Source organism: Rhinoraja longicauda, chromosome 34 (assembly GCF_053455715.1).
Source record: "Rhinoraja longicauda isolate Sanriku21f chromosome 34, sRhiLon1.1, whole genome shotgun sequence".
In the NCBI taxonomy this organism is placed as follows: Eukaryota; Metazoa; Chordata; class Chondrichthyes; order Rajiformes; family Arhynchobatidae; genus Rhinoraja; species Rhinoraja longicauda.
The window spans coordinates 6,873,597-6,881,389 of NC_135986.1; positions in this window are offsets into that span (position 1 = coordinate 6,873,597).

The window sequence follows — 7,793 nt, forward strand, 5'->3', positions numbered from 1 at the left end:
TGCTGCCAAATCCTGCAGAGCAATACCACAAGACGGCCTCCTAGTTAAAGGCTAGTGACCTTTAACTCCCAGCCTTGCTTTGTGCATCCAAACCACTGAATCAATGGCTCAACCAGCCTTAACTTTGCAACCAAAATTTGGCACGAAATTGAGTTCCTGACCCCCAGTTTGCACAACGAAAACTGCATCGTCGCAAAAGCCCATAACCCAAAGTTACCAACCAGCCTGATCGGTGTGGAGGAAGGAAGTGCAGACGCAAACCGAAGATAGGCACAAAAAGCTGGAGTCACTCAGCCGGGACGGGCGGCATCTCTGGAGAGAAGGAACGGGGTGGCGTTTCTGGTTGAAATCCTTCTTCAGTACTGGTCGTGCATCCAGAACTTCCAGCAAAGGTGCAATCTTCTCGCAGCTCCATGCAACGAGTGTAAACTTTTGCATTGATGATTAAAATGCATCCAGCCCACCCCCCAATAGATGGGGAGATACCAGGAGAAGATACCGGGAGGAGATACTGGGAGGAGATACCGGGAGGAGATACCGGGAGGAGATACCGGGAGGAGATACCGGGAGGAGATACCGGGAGGAGATACCAGGAGATACCAGAAGTTACCGGGAGATACCAGGAGGAGATACCAGGAGGAGATTACAGGAGACACCGGGAGGAGATACCAGGAGATACCGGGAGGAGATACCAGGAGGAGATACCAGGAGATACTGGGAGGAGATACCAGAAGATACCGGGAGATACATGGAGGAGATACCAGGAGATACCTGGAGGAGATACCTGGAGATACTGGGAGGAGATACCAGGCGATACCAGGAGATACCTGGAGGAGATACAAGGTGGAGATACCAGGAGGAGATACCTGGTGGAGATAACAGGAGATACCTGGAGGAGATACCTGGAGGAGATACCTGGAGGAGATACCTGGAGGAGATACCAGGAGGAGATACCAGGAGGAGATACCTGGAGGAGATACCTGGAGGAAATACCTGGAGGAGATACCTGGAGGAGATACCTGGAGATACCTGGCCTCCATCTCTCTGCTGCCAACTCTCGCAGACCAGGGGAGGTCCCTTTAAAGGTCTTTGTTTCCATTTCGTTGAGTCACCGGTGACGTCACAACTCTGCCCCATTGTGTGATGTCATTGAGAGAGAGGGGGCGGGCCCGCCCTTGGCCCCGCCCACCCCACCCAGCTGGCTGGGCGGGGCTTCAGGCCAGGGCAATGAGTGCCTTGGGTTCTCCATGGAGCAAGCCTAGGAAGACCAAGGGAAGGTCCTGATCCACCATCTCCCTCCCCCCCCATCCCTCCCAGATCCAGGAATCCCTTCGGAGCCCAAGGAGATCCCCCTCTCCCCTTCCCTCCTCTCCTCCTTCCCCCCCCTCCCTCAGAACCCCCCCCCTCCCCCCGGGGCCTGTAGTGGCCCTCTCTCCCTCCCTCCCTCCCTCACTCCACCTCCGCGAGACCATGGACAAACCGGTCAAGAGCATCCTCAAGAAGTCCAGCAGCTCCGAATTGGTGAAAGGGAGGAGGGTTTCGGAGGATGACAGGTGAGGTCCGAACACGACCCCCCCGGACGCAGAAAGGTTGGAGTCACTCAGCGGGCCAGGCAGCGTCTCCTGGAGAGAAGGAACGGGTGGCGCTATCTTGGCCGAGACCCCTTCTTTGGAACTGGCAGTTCCTTCAAGCACATCAACCCTCAAAACTTGCCGCGCCCACGGGTGATGGGGAGAAGGCAGGAGAATGGGGTTGAGAGGGAGAGATAGGTCAGCCACGATTGAATGGCGGAGTAGACCATGATGGGCCGAATGGCTCCTATTCTGCTCCTATGAACTCCTGCTCTCCAAGTGGGCTTTCCCCATGGTCTCTCTCTCCCAGACTCACACAACCCCGCTGTCTCAATTTTCAATGCACGCTCTCCATTTTCCAAGGCCCCTCTCCTCTCTCCTCTCTCCTCTCTCTCCCTCTCCTCTCTCCTCTCCCTCTCCCTCCCTTCTCCCTTCTCTCTCCTCTCTCTCTCCTCCCTCCTCCCTCCCTCCTCCCTACTCCCTCCTCCCTCCTCCCTCCTCCCTCCCTCCTCCCTCCTCCCTCCTCCCTCCTCCCTCCTCCCTCCTCCCTCCTCCCTCCTCCCTCCTCCCTCCTCCCTCCTCCCTCCTCCCTCCTCCCTCCTCCCTCCTCCCTCCTCCCTCCTCCCTCCTCCCTCCTCCCTCTTCCCTCCTCCCTCCTCCCTCCTCCCTCCTCCCTCCTCCCTCCTCCCTCCTCCCTCCTCCCTCTCCCTCCCCCTCCCCCTCCCCCTCCCCCTCCCCCTCTCCCTCTCCCTCTCCCTCTCCTCTCTCCCTCTCCTCTCCCTCTCTCTCTCTCTCTTTTCTCTTCTCTCTTTCTCTTCCCTTCCCCTCTCCCCCAACCAGGGCCAACTCTCCCAGATCTCAAACGAGCAGTTCCCACATCCCTGAACTTGATCTCTGGCCTGTCGTTGTCGTTTCCCTCTCAGATGGTCTGTCTTTAAGGGCGTTCGACAACACAGCACCGGGACAGGCCCTTCAGCCCACGATAGACAATAGACAATAGGTGCAGGAGGAGGCCATTCGGCCCTTCGAGCAAGCACCGCCATTCAATGTAATCATGGCTGATCATTCTCAATCAGTACCCCGTTCCTGCCCTCTCCCCATACCCCCTGACTCCACTATCCTTAAGAGCTCTATCTAGCTCTCTCTTGAATGTATTCAGAGAATTGGCCTCCGCTGCCTTCTGAGGCAGAGAATTCCACAGATTCACAACTCTCTGACTGAAAAAGTTTTTCCTCATCTCCGTTCTAAATGGCCGACCCCTTATTCTTAAACTGTGGCCCCTTGTTCTGGACTCCCCCAACATTGGGAACATGTTTCCTGCCTCTAACGTGTCCAACCTCTTAATAATCTTATACGTTTCGATAAGATCTCCTCTCATCCTTCTAAATTCCAGTGTACACAAGCCTAGTCGCTCCAGTCTTTCAACATATGACAGTCCCGCCATTCCGGGAATTAACCTAGTAAACCTACGCTGAACGCCCTCAATAGCAAGAATATCCTTCCTCAAATTTGGAGACCAAAACTGCACACAGTACTCCAGGTGCGGTCTCACTAGGGCCCTGTACAACTGCACACAGTACTCCAGGTGCGGTCTCACTAGGGCCCTGTAAGATTTTCTGTTTGACAGATGCAGTCGGGAGACAGGCCATTCAGCCCACCGACCATTACCTGTTCACACTCGTCACGTGTTCCCCCCACTTTCGCATCCACTCTGTGCACGCAATAGCGAGGAATTTATCGGGACGATTAACCCACAAACCCGCACGTCTTTCGGTTGTAGGAGTAAACCCACAGGGAGAGCGTGCAAACACCACACAGACAGCACCCGAGGTTAAGATCGGACCCCAGGTCTCTGGCGATGTGAGGCAGTGGTTCTACCCGCTGCGCCAACGCGCCACCCAGAACCCTGTGCAAATAGGTGCAGGAGGAGGCCACTTGGCCCTTCGAGCCAGCACCGCCATTCATGGTGATCATGGCTGATCATCCACAATCAGTAACCCGTGCCTGCCTTCTCCCCATATCCCTTGATTCCACTAGCCCCTAGAGCTCTATCTAACTCTCTTTTAAATCCATCCAGTGAATTGGCCTCCACTGCCTTCTGTGGCAGAGAATTCCACACATTCACAACTCTCTGGGTGAAAAAGTTGGCGCTGTAAGCGCTGTAAGGCAGCAACTCTACCACTGAGCCACCATTCACTGCATATAGAAATATGAGTCTGCCTTCTATCCCCTCCCTCCCCCCCCTCAAATTCTCCTGTACCTCTATACATTTTCATGCCTGTAGTTTCCCTCCCCCCTGACTCTCAGTCTGATGAAGGGTCTCGACCCTGAAACCTGTTCCTTTTCTCCAGAGATGCTGCCTGTTCCATTGCGTTACTCCAGCATTTTGTGTCTTATCTTCCCATCCTAAGTAAGACGTTGCTCTTTGGGAATCAAATGTGAGGGGATATTCACAAGAACGATCCCAGGAATGAGTGGGTTCACCTACGATGAGCGTTTGTCGGCACTGGGCCTGTACTCGCTGGAGTTTAGAAGGACGAGGGGGGACCTCATTGAAACGTACAGAATAGTGAAAGGCCTGGATAGAGTGGGTGTGGAGAGGATGTTTCCACTAGTGGGAGAGTCTAGGACCAGAGGGCACAGCCTCAGAATTAAAGGACGTTCCTTTAGGAAGATGTGAAGAAATTTCTTTAGTCAGAGGGTGATGAATCTGTGGAATTCAGAGGGCTGTGGAGGCCAAGTCAGTGGATATTTTTAAGGCAGAGGTAGATAGATTCTTAGGAAAATAACTGCAGATGCTGGTTCAAATTGAAAGTAGACACATAATGCTGGAGTAACTCAGCGGGTGAGGCAGCATCTCAGGAGAGAAGGAATGGATGACGTTCGGGTCGAGACCCTTCTTCAGACTGATGTCAGGGGAGGGGGCGGGACAAAGATAGGATGTAGCAGGAGACAGGAAGATAGAGGGAGATCTGGGAAGGGGGAGGGGAAGAGAGGGACAGAGGAACTATCTAAAGTTGGAGAAGTCGATGTTCATACCGCTGGGCTGCAAGCTGCCCAAGCGAAATATGAGGTGCTGTTCCTCCAATTTGCGCTGGGCCTCACTATGGCACTGGAGGAGGCCCATGACCGAAAGGTCAGACTGGGAATGGGAGGGGGAGTTGAAGTGCTCAGCCACCGGGAGATCAGTTTGGTCAATGCGGACCGAGCGCAGGTGTTGAGCGATGCGATCGCCGAGCCTGTGTTTGGTCTCGCCGATGTAAATAAGTTGACATCTAGAGCAGCGGATGCAATAGATGAGGTTGGAGGAGGTGCAGGTGAACCTCTGTCTCACCTGGAAAGACTGTTTGGGTCCTTGGATGGAGTTGAGGGGGGAGGTAAAGGGACAGGTGTTGCATCTCGTGCGGTTGCAGGGGAAAGTGCCCGGGGATGGGGTGGTTTGGGTAGGAAGGGACGAGTGGACCAGGGAGTTACGGAGGGAACGGTCTCTGCGGAACGCAGAGAGGGGAGGGGATGGGAAGATGTGGCCAGTGGTGGGGTCCCGTTGTAGGTGACGGAAATGTTGGCGGATGATTTGTTGGATCCGCTGGCTGGTGGGGTGGAAGGTGAGAACGAGGGGAATTCTGTCCTTGTTGCGAGTGTGGGGGGAGGGGGAGCAAGAGCGGAGCTGCGGGATGTAGAAGAGACCCTAGTGAGAGCCTCATCTATAATGGAAGAGGGGAAGCCCCGTTTCCTGAAGAATGAGGACATCTCTGACGCCCAAGTGTGAAACACCTCATCCCGGGCGCAGATGCGGCGTATACGGAGGAATTGGGAGTAGGGGATAGACTTTTTCCAGGAAACAGGATGGGATAGATTCTTGATTAGTGCGGGTGTCAGAGGTTATGGAGAGAAGGCAGGAGAATGGGTTTAGGGGGGAGGGATAGATCAGCCATGATTGAATGGCGGAGTAGACTAGATGGGCCGAATGGCCTAATTCCACTCCTATCACTTATATAAAGTATATGGTTAATAGCGTTGATGTACAGAGGGATCTTGGGCTCCAAGCTCACAAGCCCTTGAAAGTGGCAACACAAGTAGATAGAGTGGCAAAGAAGGTTTACGTTTTGCTTGCCTTCATTGGTTGGGGCATTGAAAATAAGAATCTCAAGAAGGATCTCCACCCGAAATGTCGCCCATTCCTTTTCTCCAGAGATGCTGCCTGACCCGTTGAGTTACTCCAGCAACTTGTGTCTATCTTCAGGAAGTCACAATGCAGCTTTGTAGGACGCATTTGGAGTGTTGCGTGCAGTTTAGTTTAAGAAAAAAAGCGGGAAAGGGCCCTTTCGGCCCACCGGGTCCGCGCCGACCAGCGATCCCCGCACACACGAACACTATCCTACACACACTGGGGACAATTTTTACATTTACACCAAGCCAATTTACCTACAAACCTGCACGTCTTTGGAGTGTGGGAGGAAACCGAAGATCTCGGAGAAAACCCGCGAAGGTCAGGGGGGGAGAACGTACAAACTCCGTACAGACAGCACCCGTAGTCGGGATGGAAGCCGGGTCTCCGGCGCTGCATTCGCTGTAAGGCGGCAACTCTACCGCTGCGGCGTCGTGACCGTTCTGGCCGCCCCCATTTCAGGGAGGATGTGGGGGCTTTGGAGAGGGGGCAGAGGAGGTTGACCAGAACGCTGCCTGGATTAGAGGGCGTTAGCCACAGGGAGAGGTCGGACAGAGGTGGATTGTTTTCCCTGGAACGCCGGTGATTGCAGGGAAAACCTGGTAGAAATATATTAAATGGTGTGAGGCGTGAACAGGGTAGTCAGTCAGAACCTTTTTCCCCAGGATGAAAAAATCAAAAACCAGAGGGCATGGCATTAAGGTGAGAGTGGTCTAGGACCAGAGGGCACAGCCTCAGAATTAAAGGACGTTCTTTTAGGAAGATGTGAAGAAATTTCTTTAGTCAGAGGGTGGTGAATCTGTGGAATTCAGACGGCTGTGGAGGCCGTCATTGGATATTTTTAAGGCAGAGGTAGATAGATTCTTAGGAAAATAACTGCAGATGCTGGTTCAAATTGAAGGTAGACACAAAATGCTGGAGTAACTCAGCGGGTCAGGCAGCATCTCAGGAGAGAAGGAATGGGTGACGTTTCGGGTCGAGGCCCTTCTTCAGACTGATGTCGGGAGGGGGGGGGCGGGACAAAGGAAGGATGTAGTTGGAGACGGGAAGACTAGTGGGAGAACTGGGAAGGGGGAGGGGATAGAGAGGGACAGTGGAGCTATCTGAAGTTGTGCAAGTCAATGTTCATACCGCTGGGGTGTGAGCTGCCCAAGCGAAATATGAGGTGCTGTTCCTCCAATTTGCGCTGGGCCTCACTCTGCCAATGGAGGAGGCCCAGGACAGGAAGGTCAGTGTGGGAGTGGGAGGGGGAGTTGAAGTGCTGAGCCACCGGGAGATCAGGTTGGTTAACATAGAAACATAGAAACATAGAAAATAGGTGCAGGAGTAGGCCATTCGGTCCTTCGAGCCTGCACCGCCATTCAATATGATCATGGCTGATCATCTAGCTCAGTAACCTGTACCTGCCTTCTCTCCATACCCCCTGATCCCTTTAGCCACAAGGGCCACATCTAACTCCCTCTTAAATATAGCCAATGAACTGGCCTCAACTACCTTCTGTGGCAGAGAATTCCACAGACTCACCACTCTGTGTGAAGAAATGTTTTCTCATCTCGGTCCTAAAAGACTTCCCCCTTATCCTTAAGCTGTGACCCCTGATTCTGGACTTCCCCAACATCGGGAACAATCTTCCCGCATCTAGCCTCTCCAACCCCTTAAGAATTTTATACGTTTCTATAAGATCCCCCCTCAGTCTTCTAAATTCCAGCGAGTACAAGCCTAGTCTATCCAGTCTTTCTTCATATGAAAATCCTGCCATCCCAGGGATCAATCTGGTGAACCTTCTCTGTACTCTCTCTAAGGCTAGAATGTCTTTCCTCAGATTAGGAGACCAAAAATGTACACAATACTCCAGGTGCGGTCTCACCAAGGCCCTGTACAACTGCAGCAGAACCTTCCTGCTCCTATACTCAAATCCTCTTGCTATGAATGCCAACATACCATTCGCTTTCTTCACTGCCTGCTGCACCTGCACGCTTGCTTTTAATGACTGGTGCACCACGACACCCAGGTCACGTTGCATCTCCCCTTTTCCTAATTAAGGCGGACTGAGC